Raw genomic sequence first — 22,936 nt, forward strand, 5'->3', positions numbered from 1 at the left:
TTACACTGGCGCAAACGCCGCAAACTTTATCTATAGTAGAGAAGGGAACAAAAGACCGACAACTTCTTGAAGTCAAATAGAATCTCGTTTCAAAAGATTGACGTTGAAAAGCGGGTTTGTGTGGAAAGCGGATTTAGCTTTGATCGTCTTAGGGTAAGTCCGCACTGCGAAAATTTACCGTAAGTGTGAAATTTTCACGCAGAATATTGTAAGTCACACGAACTTTTCTAAATCTCACAGAATTCTGCAGCAAAAATCCAGCCATCTGTGATTACGAACTTCTGCGATGTTGTATCGCGTGTCATGTATAATTGGTCGATAAAGTACCTAACAGTTATCTAATTTGATTATCTAAGTTTTGTTTGAGCGTAAAAATCTCACTAAAGGCCGATTTCACCATCGTAATTTAAGTCTTATTCTTCTTATTTTGGTAGGTTTTCAATAAAGAAACTGTCATTACGTCCAATTTATTCCTAGGTTAAACGTCACTCGATGTTGGTGAAATCAGCACGCTACGATTAACGTTCGAATTGTGTGCGGAGTGAAAGACACAATCACTCGTAGCTTTCCGAAAAAGATAAAGTAGGTACAACTTGGCTTCCGCAAAGCGATTCTTTCGCCGATGAATGAAGCTAAAAATATCGAGTGTGCTTTGACCCTTATAAGGAGGTAAAACAGAACCATTTAACAATAAGTGTAAGTTTTACAAGTGCGAATTTATACTAGCTTTCCAAAACATAGTACCGACTATATTTCGGAGGTTCGGAGGTGTAAAGATTACCACCGCACCGGGTAATTTTTACACCTCCCATCTCCCCCATCACCCTAAGTATGTTATAAATGAGAAAGTTTGTGTGTTGGTTTGGCCTTTAAACGCGCCGCAACCGAGCAACGGATCGACGTGTGATTTTTTAACCCCCGACCCAAAAAGAGGGGTGTTATAAGTTTGACGTGTGTATCTGTGTGTCTGTGTATCTGTGTATCTGTCTGTGGCATCGTAGCGCCTAAACGAATGAACCGATTTTAATTTACTTTTTTTTGTTTGAAAGGTGGCTTGATCGAGAGTGTTCTTAGCTATAATCCAAAAAAATTGGTTCAGCCGTTTAAAAGTTATCAGCTATTTTCTAGTTTTCTTGTAGAAAAGAAGGTTAGATAACCCTTAGGTTCATAATATTCAAGTGTCAATTGACAAATGTCAAGCTGTCAAGATGGACGTTGCCTAGATATACATAATTATTTATTTGAAAATGATTTGTCGGGGGTTTTGAAAATTTTTAATTTACACTTGTTGTATGAATCCTTGCAAGTGACCTGGCAAGTGATATAGCTTACTGTTCTATAATGTATTCAAAGAAATCGATTTCTACGGAATTAAAAAAAAATCTAAAACCACGCATATGAAGTGTCGGGCATCAATCATCATCTAGTGTACGATCCAAATATTATATGAAAGAAAAGCTGACTGACTGATTTATCAACGTACAACTCAAACTACTGATCTGGTGGCATGCAGATAGCTATTATGGCGTAGACATCCGCTAAGAAAGGATTCTTGAAAACTTAAGTCCTAAGGAGATATAATAGGGATTTGAAATTTGTGCAGTCCACGCGAACAAAGTTATGGGTATAAGCTAGTAATTAATATGTGGTTACAGAATATGCAAGTCCTAATTCTATAGTACTAACTAGATTCTATCTCTGGTGAAGCAATCGTTATTAGCCTATTAGAGCCGTCAATTACTCACGTCGGGACCAATCACCGACGTCAGCCTGATTAGTTCGCTGCAGCAAATCGATTACACTGAGAGGGACATTGTACTCTTTGTCGTGTAGTTGCTTAATTGGCTGCGATGCTCCAGTTTCTATAATAAAAAGCGAAACTCTCAATACGAGTAAGTCTAGCGAAAGATGCGCTAAACTTGCGTCCACTCTTCCTTAACTTTTAATTGTAAATTTCTGCTGTTAGTTCTTACTGGTTGTAGTTTCTACGGTCTGTACTTCGTTAATTTTTAACAATTTCACGCGAGCGAAGCTAGTGTGGTTTAGCTAGTCTGAGAAAAAAAGCACGGAAATGCAATCTTAGCTCGCAAAAGTTCAAATACAGTTGAAAATTCTTGCGCTTTCGTGTTAGGTTCGCCACGATTGGTCATTCTATTTATTTTGTAGAACTTCCTTGACCTTAAGTTTTATTGGTGATAATCGGAGTTTTTAGTTCTACGTACCACAGCTACGTAGATATTAGCCGCAGATCTCGGCGCAACTTCTTCGCAGACCTGCTGCTAATAGGTGCCGTTTGCTGAATCACCGCCACTTACTTCAATTATACTACCGAATTTCTTTCCGAGAAGTTTGCTCGTCCAGCGTAATTTAAGTTTTTGCTTACAAAAGTTTGGGATGAGGAAAAAGCTTAAGGTTTCTATCACACTGCTAAAGGGCTAGAGTTCTGTATTCCTCGTTCATTTTAGTTGCCCTCTCTTTCCGTGCTGTAATGTTTATGGCTGTGGGTCGACTTGGTGGTTGAACTACGCGATTGCGACGTGTGACGCGAAAGATATAGATACAGAAATGTATGGAGAGCATGAGAGCATTTGGGGTGAGCGACAGTGAAGCGCAACGCGCCAAACAGAAGATATTTAGAGTATTATAGGTGTCAATCGATCGCGCGACACGAGTAGCGTGTCATTGTCGCCAGTCGCTGTTGCGTAGCCTAAAATCTATTTTTACGCTGAGATCAGTTTTAAAGTATACTTTGACTTAGCTTAGACTTTTTCCATTCTATCAGCCTGTATGCATCCATTGCTAAACAAGAGTGGCGCGATCTTGGAAAAGCCTATAATATGTCCTCCGCCTTCCTCATCTACCCGCTTCCCACCACCTTCGTAGACTTTACTTTGAGTGAAAACGAGACAGATTTATATCTCTAACATATCCACAATAGCTCAACGAATATGGGAGCTGACTAAAATCTGAAAGGTCGTCCGGTCAAACCCCACCTGTTGCACTATTGCCATCCTACACTTAACAAAAAGCTTTCGTTTAGTTGGTGGGGAAAAGGGAATGTTTGTTAGGATTAAAATGCTAATACTCTTTATTAAGAAGCGTTTGAACTGTACGTAAAGTCTGTAACTATAAGTCTGAGCAAAGTCAAAGCACATATATAGCAAACTTAGCGCTATCCAACTAGGCCACACGGGACTAGGACTTTACCTGATAGTAACTGATGATACAGTCTAAGATGAATCGCACCAGGCTAAGATAAATCTCCCTACTGTCGCATTTATCTCCTATGTAGATGTGTCCTATCATTTGGTGCTAAGCTTTAGCTATACAGTGGAACCGTAGGCGTGTAATCCATAGAGGCGTAAAAACACTGCTTACCCAACTTAAACTAAATAGCTCAATGCTCAGTTTTGATTATGCCTGCCTGAAAATAGGTACCTACCTGACTAATGCTTACCTGTGCACGCCACTGAGTGGAACTGAATAGTAGTAGTATTACAATAACTACCTTTACCCCGCAGCGTCGCCCGCATCGGTTTGGGTTTTGAAAATTCTATTCAAAATAATATTACAAGTATTAGACATAAGCCTACTAATATTATAAATGTGAAAGTGTGGATGTTTGGATGTTTGTTACTCAATCACGCAAAAACAACTGGACGGATTTGGCTGAAATTTGGAATGGAGATAGATTATACCCTGGATTAACACATAGGCTACTCTTTATCCCGGAAAATCAAAAGAGTTCCCGCGGGATTTTTTCAAAAAATTTATTGCCAGTTTCATTCGAGCTTTATTCCCATACATGTAAATATACCTTCATTATATGCAAATGTGTAGCATTTAGAAGCTATGGTGGTATAAAGAAACTCACATATATACAATATACATAACTGTGTGTGTACATACTACATATGTATATAGGCGATATAGGTTGGACGCCGGGTGGCTCTTCTTTTAGATTACAGTAGCTAACAAGTTAATAAAAGCTATTAATTCAAAGCACTTGGATAAAAAGTTTAACATCATAAATCTTAAGGTAAACCCTGTCGCTATTTATTGTGTAAGTAAAAATAAGTTTTCTTGAACACTGGAGGGAACTTAAAGTATTAGTTGAAGTTTTTACTCGCTATATTTAGTTCAGGGGCGATTAACGCTCGGCAATCTTCAGTTATTCAACTTAAGCCGCTGGAAAATGGGAAGTTGTGATGTCTTATATTACCACCTACTTAAGAGATAGTAAACAAATGCTTCAATTTAGTGCATACACTTACTAAAGAAATAAAATTAAACCGGCCAGGTGCGAATCAGACTCGCGCACCGAGGGTTCCGTACTCGGGCATTTTTTCCGACTTTTTGCACGATAAATCAAAAACTATTATGCATAAAAATAAATTCAAATCGTGTTTAGAATTAACAGGTAAAGCCCTTTCATATGATATCCCACTTAGTATAATTATCTTACTTTGAAAATTGAATGTATCTACTAAATTTTATTTGATCATAAATACATTTTTTTGTGATATAACCAAAAATTCACGGTTATCGGATTTTTTCCTTTACTTGTGCTATAACACCTGCCAAATTTCTTGATTTTAGATAAACGAGAAGTACCCTACAGGTTTTTTTGAAAGACACGACAGACGGGCAGACAGATAACAAAGTGATCCTACGACGGTTCCTTTTTAACCCCCGACCCAAAAAGAGGGGTGTTATAAGTTTGACGTGTGTATCTGTGTATCTGTGTATCTGTGTGTCTGTGTATCTGTGTATCTGTGTATCTGTGTATCTGTGTATCTGTCTGTGGCATCGTAGCGCCTAAACGAATGAACCGATTTTAATTTAGTTTTTTTTGTTTGAAAGGTGGCTTGATCGAGAGTGTTCTTAGCTATAATCCAAAAAAATTGGTTCAGCCGTTTAAGAGTTATCAGCTCTTTTCTAGTTTTCTTGTAGAAAAGAAGGTTAGATAACCGTTAGGTTCTTAATATTAAGTCAATAGACAAATGTCAAGCTGTCAAGATGGACGTTGCCTAGATATACATTATTATTTATTTGAAAATGATGTTTTGGAAAACTCCAAGTTTTTGAAAGTTATCAGCTCTTTTCTAGTTACTGTAACCTTCACTGGTCGGGGGTGTTGAAAATTTTTAATTTACACTTGTTAAGAGAGTGATATAGTATAAGATACTTTTAAACCCCCGACCCAAAAAGAGGGGTGTTTTAAGTTTGACGTGTGTATCTGTGTATCAGTGTATCTGTATATCTGTGTATTGTGTATCTGTTTGTGGCATCGTAGCTCCTAAACTAATGAACCGATTTTAATTTTGTTTTTTTTTTTGTTTGAAAGGTGGCTTGATCGAGAGTGTTCTTAGCTATAATCCAAGAAAATCGGTTCAGCCGTTTGAAAGTTATCAGCTCTTTTCTAGTTACTGTAACCTTCACTTGTCGGGGGTGTTATAAATTTTTAATTAATTTACACTTGTTCCTTTTGAGGTACGTAAGGTTTAGGTAGGTTTAAGGAATCGACAGGGGTGTGATATGTCGGCAATTTATTTTATTATCCGGGAGGAACCTTTCATAAGTGAGCAGAGACGTGACATGACTGGCTCACTCGATGCTTGTGATGAAAAACTGCCGGTTTTTAGAGACGCACTCTTTTAAATATTAGATGGATTGGCATATTATATACGCAATTTACCTTTTACCCGATTGCACCAAAAGGACATACATACATAATTTGTATAGAAGTAGGCGTTATTTTGTGGAAGTGCATAATTATACACAAGGAACCAAAAGCTTAATTTGCTATAATCCGCTGAAACAGACAAATCTGTATGGTGCAACATACCTACAAGACGCGATATGCGCCATTTTAGCGCACAGACACAATATTGGTCTTAGTATTTTCTAGTTTTAAGTTTAGTTGATAATTTGTATGAATTGTATTTTTATTTTTATTCCTTTTTTTTGTGATTTTGTTGAGCTGAATAAACTTTTATTTATTTATTATTTATCATATGCACAGCCCACCCTCTCAATATTAAACATGCAATAGATATGCCCGCGACTTCGTCCGCGTGGACTACACAAACTTCAAGCTCCTATTTTAGCCCCTTAGGTGTCAACGTCATAATAGTTTGAGCCAAATAGTTTGAGTTATACGTTGATAGATCAGTCAGTCAGTCACCTTTTCCTTATAAATAATATTTAGGAAATATCATTTAAAGCTTCAAGCAGAATCATAATCGTACTTTGTGAAACGAAGCGCGCTCTTTAGAGCTGTTCTTTGAGATACACCGGTTCAGAGAGCAAAGCTCGACTATCCTACTACCTAGACACTCGAAATACCTATTCTAGGCATGCTTTGTCCGGACTAAAGGATAAAATAGCCTCCCCGCCCCTAGCCAACTATCATACATCTCAATACGAATTAGGATGAGTAGCCGGTGAGGTTGCCAGGGCATCCCAGTGTGTTAGCGCTTTAAGGCTGAGATCTAGAGAGAGCACTCTGATTTTATTTAGACTTAAGACAGAGTTAAAACGAGACGGATGTATTTCTCTCACATAAATCTGTCTCGTTTTAACTCGGTCTTAAGTCTGAGCAAAGTCAAAGAGAGCTCTATAAATCTCACCCTAAGAGTTTTTACCGAAAACAGAGTGAACTAGAGTGAGGAAACTCTCAGTTTGATCCTGAATCGGCATGTCAAATATTAGGCTTAATGGGTGACGTGAAATTAAAGAAAAAAAAATAGTTGTTTCATAGCTTACCTAGCGTCAAAATTAGGTAACATTTGACGTCTACCACTGACGTCGAAGCCTTGACATTTTGATACAAGTTCCCTAACTGTCGTGAACTATGCCGAAAATAAAAGGGGTTTTTTTGTTGATCCAATCTAAATCTGCGTTGGCTTGTTTGAAAACGTCAAGTTGGGCGAAATACTGATTTCCTAAGGGTCGCGTTTAGATAAGCAATAGCCGTTTGCTATCGCGCTAGGGCATTTGATATTACTGTTATGGATACGACGACATTGTTCCCGTGTTTTTATTTTATTTTAAGTCACTTTAAGTTGACGTTTTTCTAGCAGGTAGGTAGGTTTTTTCCCTAAGGATCTTTTGGTTCATGCTAATATTGTCTCGCCTTGCTTCGCACGAAGGGCTACAAGAATTAATATGCATAATACAGCAACCATCTCCTACGATACACACATATTGTCATTCATTGTCTGTGGGGTGAAACAAAGAATTCTAAGAACGTAATAGATATGGCATATCTACTGCAGTGCAAAGCAAGTGTGTTGTTGATTATTTTAGCTACCTACCTAGTCACACATTTAAAAAAAAAATAGCGAGCAAACGAGCAGGCGGGTCGCCTAAAAGCTACACATATCAGGTGTATCATATAATAAAACAACTCTAACTAAAATGTAAAGTTTCAGTTTTACAATATTGAATAGGTAGGCAGTAGGAAGGTAGTCATAAACTGCGCGACGACGTAAAGATCACGCTCGTCTGCCTAAGTACCTAATTGTACTCTTCTGTATACCTATTCTGATGTAATTTCTCCAACGTTGGTGTTGGAGAAGTTACATCGGAATAGGTATACAGGAATGTATTAGGTATGTGAATTGTAAATTTTCTATCAATACAGGAATGTCCTGACGATAAGGTGTGCTTACGTTTGCGGTGTCTATCAATTAATTACTAGATAATACCCGTGACTGTTTCTGCATGGATTTAGGATTTTTAGCGTCGTAAATATTCGATTTCCCAGGATGAAAATAGCCTATTTCCGTGTTCTCTGTACCAAATTTCATCAAAATTGGTTAAACTGATGGGCTGTGAAAAGGTAAACGCCTAAAGTGAAGACGAAATCACCGCATTTGGGTCACATTAGTAGATAGTTGTCTCTTCCACTCTCGTGCGATTTGTATATTTTATGCCTTACTCATCAGTGAGTACGGGTTTACACGCTATGTTATATAAAATGTAATGTATGTATTTATTTTGTGCAAGACAACTTGTCAACATGTTGTCACCCTCCAAAGAATAGATGTATCCGGGATATGAATCTTGTAAATAGTTACAGTAGAGCACGGCGTCGGAGCTCGCCTCTATTCAATTCCGAGGGGATTGTTTGCGATGGTGCGGTACTCGTTGGGGAGATTAGGCGAAATGGAAAAAGTTGTCGTTACATGTAATGTCCCTATTTTCTTCCTAGCGTGTGGGTGCCGCGTTAAACATGCAGGGATCTTTCGTCTCCCATTCATCCTACGATATTATATCGTAGTAATGTCCAGATTTAATATGCTTTACATACTTAATGCAAACAAAAGTATATTTCGCCTCGTATTGTGATACATAAGTGAAAGTTAAATTTTTTGCCCTATCCAGAACATTCGCGTCGTGAAAACAGCAAATTGAAATGGTAATGGCTGATTTTTTCATACAACAAGCCGTCTACAGGTGCCATAATGCGGCACTACGCGGGAAACTGCTACGAATGGGAGATTAAGCCGAAAAAATCACCACGTATTCGCGTGCGAACAAAATTTCTTTGGGATGTAGTTGTAATAAAAAGTAATATTAGGTACGCTTTCGCATCGAAAATGTTATGTGGGATTTAATTGCGCCACATACAGGCTGTAACCAGAACGCTAGCAAAAAATTAGCGTTATTATTATACTGCCCAATAATTATAAAATATGCCTTATCTTGTAATTTTAGTAATTTAGTATTTTTTAAACCCGCATTGTATAGCGTACACTCGGGTCAATGCCCGACCTACGACGCGTTATTGACTTCGAGTGACCTATTTACGGAACGTTCGTTGACCTCTAGCGTCAGTCAGATGTTTTATTTGCAATATAATAATGTTACTATTAAAAATACAGGATTTTAAAAAAAAAATCGTAGTTTGTTATGGTACTCATATCTTATAAGTAATCATCAGTACTACACCTATCTTCGCTTTTGCTAGCGTTCTGATTACACCCTGTATATTTTGTGTTCACATTTACCTTATTTAAGACCATTGTCATTGTCGGACGTACACTTCATCATCATCATGATCAACCTACCGCCGGCACAGTACTGAGCACTAGTCTCCTCTCAGAATGAGAATAGTTTAGCTATGGTCTACCAAGCTTTCCAATCGTTACATAATCACATACAAATGACAAAAACAAAAAGTCGGTGAGCGTTAATCATTATGTCACCAACCAATCACAACCGAGCCTATGTTTTCCGTACTAACTTGTTTCCGTGGAATGAGTAGTGCATCTGGTAGTACGGATGTCATAGGCCAAATAAAATACACACACGCATAGGACTGAAAGCGGGTTGAGCTGGTTTTGGTACTTAATAAGAAAACTACGGTTACCACTTTTCTATACCGGCTTCCTTTTCAACATAGTCTTTTGAAACGTGATCCCGTTTGACTTAAAGGATGGAGCTGTCGGTCTTTTGTTCCCATTTTCGCTGATAAAGTCCGTGCCGTTCTTTAGGTAATATTGACTTACCCTAGTAGAAAAAAAATACTTACTTTGAACACGGTAACTCGGTTTTTCTGACGGCAGGGCCAAACACCCAATGATATTGTATACTTTTTATAAGTATTTATGGAAAAAGAAGGTGATACGATTTTTTATGTCCCAAACTGACAAAAATTAAAATGATCCATACTAATATTATAAATGCGAAAGTGTAGCTCTCTGTCTGTCTGTCTGTCTGCTCGCTTTTCACGGTCCAACAGTTTAACCAATTTTTATGTTTGATACCTACTTACAGAGTCAGCTTACATCCTGGGGATAGGCTACTTTTTAACCCGGATATAATCAAAGAGCTCCCACGGGATTTTTAAGAAACCTAAATTCACGTGGACGAAGTCGCGGGCATCATCTAGTAATCTAGCAATAAATAAATATGAAACTTCGATAAAATTCAAACAGGAATTCTATTGTTAATTTTTAAAGCAAAGCGATGTTGCGAAGAGCCCACGGTAAAGAATTTTTGTTTCGTATTTTAATGCCAATACGGATCACTACAACCAGGGCACCATAAAAAGCAAGAGGCGACGTTCGACGCGCCATTACCCGAGTTATCTCGTTAGTGTCTAAACAAATGGCTACGAACTAACAAGCGGGAATTTTTCATCGCGAGAGCACTTTATCCTGCAGGATTTGATAAATTTATAACGGTTTATTATCCGTAGAGCCAGTGAAGTGTAGGGCGCGCTCGCGTGAAAAGATTTGATATGCAGCCGGGAGTGAACGCTTTAGCTCCTTTAAGTTATATTGACAGCTCGCAACTCTGTTGCCCCAGTAGGTACCTGCAATGGTTGAGTAAATACATATATACCTACTGGAAGATTCTTTGACAACAATATTTTTTGACACCAATGTATATTATATTCTTCGCAAAGCTTCTTCTAAAGTTTTCTCGCAAGCTTGGTAATGTCGTCGGACCAACGAACGTGATGGGTTGGTTGTCTTCCATCCTTTTTAACCCCCGACCCAAAAAGAGGCGTGTTATAAGTTTGACGTGTGTATCTGTGTATCTGTCTGTTGCATCGTAGCTCCTAAACTAATGAACCGATTTTAATTTAGTTTTTTTTTTTGTTTGAAAGGTGACTTGATCGAGAGTGTTTTTAACTATGATCCAAGAAAATCGGTTCAGGCGCTTGAAAGTTATCAGCTCTTTTCTAGTTACTGTAACCTTCACTTGTCGGGGGTGTTATAAATTTTTAATTTACACTTGTCTTGTAAGTAATGTAGTCTTACTTAAGTGGGAGACTCTACTAACTAATAGGCTAGGGAGGCCATTTTACTAGGTTAACCAGTTTTACAATGTTTTGTTTTAAAGAGGTGGGGTTTTCGTAGAACTTTCTTATTTTTCGTTGCCTCACCAAAGCCGCGCAAATGAAGGAAGTTGCGGAGGGTTACTTAAATAGTGGGAAAATGAACTATTTCCCTTACTTTTACCGCAATTAGTGACTGGAAACTTGGATATTAAAAATCTGGTATTTTACTCGAACAACAAATTGTCTCCATGATAGCAAACGGCATGTTATATTGCGGAAATCCGAGTAAGTCTCTGTAGCATTAGAAATAAGTATAATATTATAATAATTTATATGATGCTGGCAACTTCGTTCGCGTGGATAGTAAAACATTTTTTTGAATCCATGGTTGCCTAGATTTAAGATGTAAATTTTTCTGTTTTGGCTTTACTAGTAAAGCGACCTAATATGGTTTGGATTGGAAATAAAATAATCTTTCATTTGATGTAAAATTCGATTAAATAACAGATGAGCTTCTCTCTGCTGATGTACGACTTTCATAAATAAATAGTCAGGGAAGTTGCTCGAAAAAAAATATTATTTTAGCACGTAGTTTAGCTAGGCAACCAATTTGTGATGTATCAATCTACACATTATCTAGCATATAATAATAATTATATTCTCTATCATCATTAAATACCAGATGAGAGTATATATTTCTAATACCGGACCGGATCTTAGACCAACGGAAAAATACGGCCCGCTTCATCGAAGCGATAACTCGTTGGTGGGTGGAACCTAAAATAGTAAATAGTGATATTTCCACAGATGACGAAAACAACGTTATCTGTGCATGTCACCCCGAGAGTCCAGGTGAATGAATTTTTCTTGAGATTCAAGATTTTTTTATCAAAAACGGCAAAGTGAAAATTGCAAATCAACGTTTGGAATTAGTTACGACTATTTTTGGAAAAAGAAAACATTTGAATTTGGATTTATTATAAAGTAAAACGTGACATGAATATGTAAATTTTTCATTTCATACAATGATAGGCGTAATACGTTTGTATGGACAAGTGCGTTAGAAGTGGACCCTTTAGTATAATAGAAGTCCTGCCATGGGTTTATCAACAACCATAATATTAAGGCAGAGATTTATAACAACTTCCTAACCTCTACCACCTCTACCGCGTCATATATCACGGATTACACCATAACTTATGCGGCGATAGTTTGTTTTCCTCCTGAATATTTCCAAAGTATTGATGCTCGCCACTTCGTCTTCTTTCTTTGATCATTTAAGCACAAGATATGCTGGAGGATGGTCGGAAAATGTCGAAAAATAAGTGCCTATCCAACCCCGATTGGTACCTAATCGTCGATTGAACATTTAGGTATATAATATGATCGCCTTCCAAAAAGTAGAAGGTTCTCAATTCAGTGTATTTTTTAAAGGTCATTAAATATAAAAAAAAGTACTTGAAAAGGAAAATGTATTTTTGCTAACTTTCATTATTTTCGCTATATTCATACTAATATGTGATATGTGAAAGTACATCTCTTGCGTGTTACATTTTCATGTTTTCTGAAGCGGTCAGTGGTAGAGTCCATAATGATTATGACATATGAATAAATTAAACTCATTTCGTAGTCCACCTACTACACCGATTTTGATAAAAGATGATACAGATATAGCTTGCACGCCGAAGAATGACATTTAGATTACTTTTTATCCTGATAAATGAAAGACTTCGTATATGATTTTTATAGATACAAATAAGTATAAGACGCACAAACTCACAACGGACACTTTTATTATGTTTAGTATAGGACGGCATATCTTGATACTTTAATGATCGAAGGTTTTTGCGCTAGAAATGGGACCCACGGTGCCCGCAATTTATTTTACGGGTAACCGGGAGCAACTCCGATAAGTGGAGGGCGACGTGACAGGACTGGCCGATGTTTGCGATGTGACAAAGGTTTGCTTTTGATTGTCTTGTTGCCAACTTAACGGAAGATCACGTTAAAACACTTGTTTCTATATACTAGTCGGATGCGAGTCCGTGAAAATACGCTCGATTAGACCACTAAACAACCATATTTTTTTCCGGGTATGTCAAATTTGAAATCCAAATTCAGTCAATTTTAATGGCGGGGGGGGGGGGGGGGGAGGGGGGAGTGTGGTGGTGGTTCTCTATTTTATATAAAAAATTGGACTTAAAAAGCCTAAATGCAGAGAAGTTCCTTTTATAATGTAGACAAGAAATAAAGCCGGATTTTTCAAAATTGCACGGTAGCGAAGCCGTGGGCGGTCACTAGTTCAACTTATAGGATTACAAAAGCGTTCACTGTAGCGCCAGATACCGTATATTCTTTGTTACCTCTTAAGAGTAGGTTACAATAAACTTTAAAAGATCGTGTTTTCTTTTATAACACACATTCTTAATAATATGTGCCTCCTTGTTAGTGCCGAGTGAAAGTATTCCCCGAGAGAAGAAAAGCGCTAAAAAATGGCAGTTTAATATTGTAATAGCTGATTTTTAGGGTTCCACACCTCAAAAGTATAAAGTAAATAAAGTAAAGTATACCATAATTCTTAACGCATCGGGAAATCTTAAGCATAAGTATACTAAAATTTGATTGTCATACGAAGATGAGATGGGTTTTCTCTTAATAACACATCTGAAGCAGTTTTCCGCATTACGGCATCTGTAGACGGGTTGTTATACGAAAAAAAGTCAGCCGTAGCCATTCCCAACTGCCGTTACTCGGCGCATTTGCTTCAGATGGGAGAAAGTTTTACAGGATATGAACATCACTGGTCGTAAGAGCGTATGCTGGTTTAAAACAAGGGAAAAAATCTCTTGAATTCAGATTTCAGATTTGACTTTCGTAATCTTTGTCAGGATAGCGTTTTCTTGAGGCTTTTCATCTCGAATTTGAGATCGTAGTCTAAGCTGTTCTAATCTGAATCTAAATTAGCCCTTAAGTACTGCCCCACGCCTGGGCAAAGGCCTGTCTCCGATTATTCCGCCACTCCCTATTCCGTGCCTCTTCCGGCCGTCTTCTGTTATCTAATTCGTCTTGCCTTCGCATCGTCTGTGTTGCCTCGGTCTGCCATGCTGGCACTGCTCTGAGGAGTACCTATCTATCTACCTACAATTTTTTTAAATTAAACATAAAACACATACTATTATGTATTCTCAGAGCGATTACGCACTCAGAATCCGTGAAATATGGATACAAAAAACTCGGACCGAAATAACTATTGTGTATTCTCAGACCGATTATGCACTTATCCGATCCGAATCCGTCAAAGTAAGGATCAAAATACTCGGACTGAATCCGAGCTATTGAGTGGACGTCATCGATTTGAATCCGAGGCACATCCGAGACATTCTTACGGGTGCTCACGGATGACGGACAGAACTTGGATAGGTAAGTTACCACACACATAGCTCTATGACTACTTCGGAACGTATTTTCACAGACTCGGATCGGATGAGTGTGGAACCGCCCATGTGTCTATTTTTATAATAATGCTGTTTTATTTCCCTTCTGTATGTGTATAAGCGACATAGGCGAGCGACAACAGGTGTTGCGTGATAATGACTAAACGGCTTTTGCATTCGTAATGAGGCATTGAGTGGAGGGCAGAGCTGGAGGGCCTGTGAAGGGGTGGTGACGCCATGACAGAGATAAACATATAACTTTATGTTAGAGGCATCCTTTACATTTGGCTAGTGGGTCAACTTTATAACGCAGTAAGCTAATTAAGCAAGTATAGAGCTTTAATGAGAAGAGAAGAGTAATCATTTATTTAAAAAAAAAAATTTACTTTATTTAACACTAGCGTCCGCGTTGTTTTTTTTTTTTGCAGGTTTCCGAAGGGTGCTAACGGGACACTATTACTAATTGCCTCCGCTGTTCGTGCGTCCGTCCGTCCGTACGTCTGTCTGTCTGTCAGCGGGACATATCTTGTGAACCATGACAGGTATACAGAGCTGAAATTCTCACAGAATGTGTTGCTGCTATAACAACAAATAATCAAAATTTCAAAATGGCTGCCATGAAAATTTAAAAAAAATATAGAGACGTATAAAGTGTTCTTGTACGATGATACGGAACCCTTCGAGTGCGAGTCCGACTCGCACTTGACCGAACCCACAAAATGAGCTGTAAAGTTCAATAAAAGACATAATATAAACAGACATACTCTTTTATTTACATTTATTTGTATTAGATGCTACATTAACTACAGAAGCAAATAAGATGGCATCTTCCTTTTCTATGGAAGACAACATTCCTACAAAAGTCGTTGCATTCTTTATGCGTTTTGCAGAAGAAGTTGCTTCTTTTTGCCCTATGAATGACTTCTTCAGATTCATTACTTGGGATCGTACGTTGATGGAGACCTGTATTATCTAAAAAAAAAAAAAAACTCTGTAATAATAGTAACTAACGTGACGTGATCGAATGACAAACCAACAAACAATTTCCTCGCGTGGAAAAATGGAAGTGAAGCCAAAAAAATTAATAAAAGGCCCTTTTATTAATTTTTTTTGATGTTTGTCGATTAGTCTTGATTAAACATTAAATAGGTAGGTACCTACCGACCTACCCTAAACGGTACCCTATCGATGCTCTTGTAAGAATTGTAACACCCTGTCGTATCTCGTAATACCGTCAAAATAAAAAAGTAAGAATTACCCACCCGATAAGAGAGTAGCACAGTTAATACCAGCTACAAATAAGAGAGCAATTAACACTAATAAGAACCTCATGATGAGTTGAAAGATCTAAAATAATACTCTTAGTTGAAATCAAGCTATTTATATTACTTACTTAGTACCTACCTACATAATATAAGTTCAATTTGCAACAGATTGAAAAGGGGAAGTCTTGGCATTGCTTAAATGATTACAAATAAATAGCTTCATACATGGCATCATACATTGTTTATGATAATTGATAACATTTTCCTTGTATTTGTAATCTATATACCTACTTATAGTATAAAAGGGACGTATGGCCTAGTTAACGCATAACAATCAAATGCGATTGTTGAGCAACGTTGACCCAAGTTGGTAACTGGATGGGCCATTAGAGGTCCGATGGTCATTTTGTTTTCTCAGTGCGTCGGAGATCACGTCGAGCCATCGTCGTCGGTCTGGTTGTAATTATTATTAAGGCTATTATTAAGGCTAAGGGTCATAACCTCTTAGTCAAGTTGTAAGCAGAAGGATCTGGGAATACACCATTGAATACACCGTATTATTATCCCAAAAGAACTCCTACCAGTATCTGGTCACGATAGGTAGGTACCTACTCAATAATATAGCTGCATTGCATGGACAAATAAATATTATAGTAACAGCCTATAGTATTATGTTTTGTTGTCAGCTTGAAGTACCTATTCAAGGTCGTTAAATTCCAAAAATGTAGGTTCCAAATAATAATTTAACCATTCTCTTCTCCGACGAAATAATTATATGCTCAGGTGCTCAGTAAAGGACTGGCGATGGATTGACGATAATGACGAATGATTTGAAACTTCACCCTCGAAATCAGTACATTTTATCAAAACTCTTAGTTTGTTTACTCAGAATTTAGAAATAACGGAGCCTTAGGTATTTAACTGTAGGTAGAATTCCCATCAATTAATTATTTCCCCTTTAATATTATAAAACCTAATAGGTACTTTTTAAAGCACATTATTATAAAGTAACATCCTCCACACTTCTATGAGCCTTGGAATGGAACGATACTTTTATCATTTGCATAATATAAACCCGCTTTTATGAACAATATTTGCACATGAAAAATCACGGTATAAAATGGGGAATGAGATTTTTCCTACATTTTCCGTTGTTATTTTATTTTAAATCGAAAATAAAAGCGTGTTAAAATAGAAAGGCATTTTGTTTTTAAATCAAAACAATGAAACTGCATTTAGATTATCTCAAAACATTATTGGCTGCCATGGGAGAGGAAATATTTTAATGGCTTCCTACCTTATCGCTTGATTACAATTTATACTTACTTGATACTAGCGAGTGTATAGGTATTATCGGTCCAGCAATGTGCCGGACTGCAAATTTACGGCATAGTAATTTATTATTGAAAATTGAATATTTGAAAAGAGCTACCCCTGAGTTTCTTGCTGTTTCTTCTTGGTAGAAAACGCATTCCGAACATGCATTGTTAGATTTTTATGACCATTCGAAAGTACTTTTTAAATATAAACAGTTTTTTTTTGAACTAAAACCTCTCTATTTCTATAGGTACAAGATGGTGACATACCTAATTCCCACCGGATTTTCTTTGCAAATAATAATCTGTCATTATTAATTTTCCTGTACAAATATAATACTCAATCTACACAATTTATTATTCATTCACATTCATTTGTACATTTTGTAAAAATGAATAATAAATTGTCTGCGCGGTGCGAGCAAAAATTACAACCGTGGAGAATTTAAGTGCCTTTGACACATCAACCGTCGTTTCCATGCACGATGTAATTTGTCACTGTTATTCCGGCGTGAAAACGTGGAGAACCAGTTTTGTACTATGCCTACGTTCTGTTTCAATAAAGTGGTGCAGCAGTTAGCATTCACACAAAACTCATGATGATAAAGGCTTATTGTTTACTAGCTGATGCCCGCAGCTTCGCCCGCGTGGATTGGTCAGATCCCCTGCAGCATCAGGATTGAGGAGTTGGACTCCAAATTTTTTATGAAACAATGTTGCAAAGTTCCTCTATCGATTAAAAAAGAAATGACGCAAATCGGTTCAGAAATCTCGGAGATTTCGGTGTACATAGGTAGAAAAACACAACTCCCTTTTTGAAAGTCGGTTAAAAAAGTAGCCTATGTTACTCCCTGGTCAATTCTCTACTTGTCTGTGAAAATCCCGTCAAAATCGGTTCAGCCGTTCCCAAGATTAGCCTTTTCAAACAGACAGACAGACAGACAAAAATTTTAAAAACGTGTGATTCAGTTATAGTATCGTTCAAATAACTATATGACCTTAATATGCGGTAGTTATTTCGAAATTACAGACAGACACTCCAATTTTATTTATTAGTATAGATGTGATAAACTTAGGTAGGCACTTATTTTGATAACTTTGTAGCCTTCCATTTAATCGTCATGTATAAAACGCACATAACGCACAAAACTCCAAAAAGTAAGAGGTAATGTGCCCGAGCTTGAACCCTGAAACCCCTGAAAGGAGGCCGAAGACAACTTCAAAGATGACTCACTGACTGACCAGCTCAAATTACTCGATGGATCGGGCTGAAATTCGGCATGCAGATAGCTATGACGTATGCCTACATCCGCTAAGAAAGGATGTTGAAAATTCAAGGGGATAAAGTATGGGTTAAAGTGTAATCCACGCGAATAAGCTACTTAGTTATTTTCATAAATTGATTAAAATGTAACTCATGGCTCTGAATAAAAGCAATAATCCCTTCATATACCCAGTTAACTTGTCATTTTATATGTGTACCAGATTCGTTTATCCAGAGTTTCATTTTTAAGACCAGTAAGAGGATTGTACGGACTTTACTTGTTCCAGTTCGATGTATTTGACATGTTACTGGGATTTGGACGGCGCACAATAATTCTTTGAAACGCTGAGACAAGTGAACTGAGTTCAACGTTTCTCGTTCAACAATATCTAATCTGTACACAATAGCACTTATTGATCCAAAATGTAATACGATTGTACGAAAGGCGATTCGAACTTAGATTTAAGCTTACGTATAACTAGTCTAGTGGTAAAGACGTCCGACTCGTAATCGAAAAGTCGGGGGTTCAATCCCCGACACGCACGGTTAACTTTTTAGAGTTATGTGCGTGTTAAGGAATTAAATATCTTCGGTAAGTATAATCCTTAACGGTTAATGATAAACATCGTGGGGAAACCTGAATGACTGAGAGCTGTCCATGTTTTCAAAGGTGACTGAAGTCTGCCAATCCATACTTGGTTAACGTGACAGACTATGGCCTAAACCCTTTTCATTCTGCGAGGAGATCCGTACTCAGTAGTGGGCCAGCAATGAGTTGATCGCGATGATGATGTTAGTATAGCCTAATTAATTTAACAGATGAAGCGGTTGCGGGACTCTAAAGGTCATCTGTTCAGCTAGTGAATTCTATCGCATAGTTCATTTTACTTTGATAATCACCTGATTAAACTTTAATATCGAGTCAGAATCAGCCCACCTGTTATTGCCGATGCTGATTGTGAGTAATTAATTAACTTTATACGAATGAATTAACCCGAGCGAGTGATTGCAGTAGGTTGGTAATTGCAATGCAATGGTAGTTGTAATGAAATTACCGCCGATTTATATGCTGATTTCTCAGATTTTTAAGGATCCGTATCTCCAAAGAAAAAAGGAACTCTCATACGATCACTTCATAATTGCCTGTCTGTCTGTCGTTTCCCGTCAGTGGAATTAAAACCTTCCCGTTGACCTATAATCATTAATTCTGGCAGGAAAATCCGAAAACCGAGAATTTGTAGTTACGTACATCACAAAAAAGTGTTATTTCAATCAGGTTATTGTTAGCTGACGACGTTATCATCTTATCTCGTCATCTCTCAAAAATCTGGTTTGTTGAAAAAACACATTAGGTACCTACTACCTCTCTGCTCCGCTTCACTGGAAATGCATCCTTGTTCGTGTTCCTATGTAGTTCAAAAACTAAATATATATACTAACTGAATATTATTGTAAATTGCACAATTGAAAAGAGCAACCGCCGAGTTTCTTGCTGGTTCTTCTCGGTAGGAACGGCATTCCGAACCAGTGGTAAATTATTTGACGATTCAAAAGCACTTGTAAAAGTTTATTTGAATAAAAATCTATTCTATTCTATTCTAAAACCTGACTATAAAGGGAAGGGTTTAAATATATAGGAAATGTATACAAAAAATAGATCAAAATGCTCTTGTTATAACTTCTATTCGTCTCTGGTCATAATTTCTGAAGCGGCTTTCACAGACACATAAGATATTTTTCACTACTTACATTATTTTATTACCTACCTGTTCCGGAACTCTAAAAACTGAGTTGAAGTAGATCGTACAACAGAGCGACACTAAAATGTTTAAGTAAAAACAGCTGAAAACATTCATATAATATTATTTTTCAGACGTGTTTTCCGACGACATTAGCGTAGAGCTACTTATTATAAAGTCTTGGTTAAACAAAACGCACGATGGTAGCGACTTCTGTGACTCAAAAGCTGGTCTAGACTATATAGAACGTATACATTGACTTAAGACAGTTAACGTTTGAACTTTTAAGATCCAGTTTAATGACAGATGGCTATAGTTACGTTACGGTTAGCAATAAAGTTTGACTACCAATAAAAAGCAAAGTGAGTTGCACGACACCTTCAAGAGGACGTGTAAATTATGGACACGGGGCGGTCCGTCGCTCACAATATGGTCCTTGAGTTGGTTGGGTTGCTGAGGTTCCGGCATACCTTTAATGGCGTTTGGGGGCACGTAGTGCTCCAGTGGTGGGTCTGTTGCGGCAGACATCCGCTGACGGAGTAACAAAGTACTGTCCGTCCCTTGTACTCCGTCGTCAGCGGTGGGATGGAACTTCGTGAGGTTTTTAGTCGGTAACCGACATAACCACTGTGCTCCCCCGTGGCCAGTGGCTTCCATGATGGATTTTCCCTACAATCCCTACTGCAATTAATTCAGTTGAGATAATAACGTTGAGAATCACGCTTTGTGTTTGCCCAGACCCCTAGTTCCGCCTCTATGGAAGTTGGCACGTTTAAATAATTCCCTTTGTATGGAAATGTTACGTCCACTACAATTGTAATATTAATCTAAACTAAAGTAATGAAATTCTATCTCAGGCAGAGGTTTTAAAGAGAGAAATGTTGAATTTACGACTAAGTTTTCTTATATATTTTTAAGACGCTGTCTTGTACTAGTATTTACATTTATCTCTATAAGATTCCCTCGAAATTGGTAAATGATTTTTCGGCCACTTCCAATTGTTTTGTTTTATTTGTGCCAAAAATTTGTAACAGCAGTGAAAAGAAAAAGTTCTCCGATTAAGTTGTGACTTGATTCGTAGAAATTAAATCGTTACAATATTATCTTTTCAATACACTTTTAGACGGTCACCCAGTCATGGAATTTTGGTATACTACCAGCACATTAAACAGTATATTAAGGGATAAAATCAAAAACTAAAATACAAAATAAATTGTTTATTAAATACACAAGCAGATACAAATATTTTAAACAATAGAATTTTTAGATTTGGAATAGTTAAATAATTGGAAAGTAATATTCAAATGGTCTCGATTCGTTTCAACGCGAGCAAACGCAAATAGCTTGAGCGTTACAGCGACCAATCCTGAAGCCCCAGGATCTGCACACAGACTGGCACTGGCTGGCGATGCATATGCGGATGATCTGGCGGCTGTCCGAGCGGAGGATGGGGTTGTTCGGGTCAGTCACGATGAAGGGAAACGCCGAGCCCGGGTTCAGAATGTACAGCTCATCTATAGAACAGATTAGGTACACTTAAATATCTTCATCATTATCATAATCATCCCATCGCCACCCATTATCCTTCCAAATCCATAATATCCATACTTAATGTTAATGCGAAAGTGTCTGTCTGTCTGCCCTTCGTGGCCCATCCGTTTAACCGACGACGACGAAATTTGATACAGGAACAGCTTGCATTCCAGAAAAACACTACTTTTCGTCCCGGAAAATCAAAGAATGCCCGTGGGATTTGAAAAACCTAAATCCACCTGGATGACGTCATGGGCATCATCTATTTGGTGCAAATGTAACTTGCATCCCGGGTATGAATATTGGTTACCGGGATAAAAATCCCGGAAAATCAAAGAGTCGCCACGGGATTTTTGAAAAACCTTAATTCTCGTGGATGAAGTCTCTAGCATGGCATCATTTATTTAAAAATAAAATAAGGATGCGAGGCGTTTCCTACAATTAGGTACTATGAAGCTGCAAAAGCTTTAAAAAAAAACAGGAATATTTTCTTACCAGGTTGTTCAACATCGACATCTTCACAGGAAGCAGTGTGGACCGCCAGCAGCGCTGCGCAGAGAGCGACGAATGCTACGAACAATTTGTTACTCATGATTATTTCTTTAGTTTAGTCTTTCAACTGTGCTTTTGGCAATTAGTTCCCGATATTTATACGGAAAAGGAAGAAGATAAGGTTTGTAAAATAATCCTTTCGGTGCAATCATTATTGTTATTATTCATGTAAAAGATAACAAGACTTCCCCTGTTTCTCTTGCGGTGAAAAAAAACTTTCTATTGATTGACACATATAATTACTATCATAAAAAAATAAGCAATTTCACCTTATCATCTGGACGTACCCTATTGATAAAATTATATCCGATTCCAATAATATTGCTAATTTTTACAACCCTTATCTTAATGCACTTTAATATAAAAATGCAGAATTGTTGTTAGGAAGCACAGTTGAGAAGTTACCTCAAGTATCACAAGTTTAATTCCGAAGCTACCTTAAAACTCACCATGAACAGCAAACTCTTCGTTGTCTTTACCACTCTTTTCGCAGTTCTCCTCGTCCAGCAGGCTGCTTGTGAAGAAGTCGAACAAGTTAAACAGCCTGGTAAGAAATTAAAGTTTAAAGTAACTTTAACTACAATACAGGTTCTGATCGCAACTAATGTCAGGATATTCGCATCTTTTTATTACCAATGTTAAAGAAAAAAACAGACAAACTTAATTAAGTTCAAAACTGTCAAATCTCGTGACTTTAGAGCCAGTGTGGAGCATAGACCCTTACTAAGGAAGGATTTCAGGAACTTAATTTTATCAGACAAATGTTAAACGGTAACAAAAAAGCATCACCACCCCCAATTTCATATTATTATGTTCATTATTTTTATTTCTAATAATACCTTTGTTTCTTTACAGATGAGCTGTATGTTCTGAACCCGGGTTCGGCGTTCCCTTACATTGTGACTGACCCGAACAGCCCTCTCCTTAGCAGCATGGATCGCAAGGTGGTCCGTATATGCATCGCCAGCCAGTGCCAGTCTGTCTGCAGATCCTGGGGCTTCAGGATTGGACGCTGCAATGCACAAGCCGTGTGCG

General features: G+C 37.6%; 2 long non-coding RNA genes across 2 annotated transcripts; both read right to left on the reverse strand.

Moving 5' to 3' along the window:
- Window positions 1-429: 429 nt before the first annotated feature.
- On the reverse strand, window positions 430-20,075 carry LOC123866126. Its single transcript, XR_006796138.1, has 4 exons — window positions 20,065-20,075; window positions 19,968-19,979; window positions 559-564; window positions 430-512 (listed from the first exon to the last, which is right to left on the reverse strand). It is a non-coding gene; the product is annotated as an uncharacterized LOC123866126 (long non-coding RNA).
- Window positions 14,987-15,620, reverse strand: LOC123866125. Its single transcript, XR_006796137.1, has 2 exons — window positions 15,495-15,620; window positions 14,987-15,204 (listed from the first exon to the last, which is right to left on the reverse strand). It is a non-coding gene; the product is annotated as an uncharacterized LOC123866125 (long non-coding RNA).
- Window positions 20,076-22,936: the final 2,861 nt, after the last annotated feature.

The sequence above is a fragment of the Maniola jurtina genome, chromosome 6, assembly GCF_905333055.1.
Source record: "Maniola jurtina chromosome 6, ilManJurt1.1, whole genome shotgun sequence".
NCBI classification, from domain to species: domain Eukaryota; kingdom Metazoa; phylum Arthropoda; class Insecta; order Lepidoptera; family Nymphalidae; genus Maniola; species Maniola jurtina.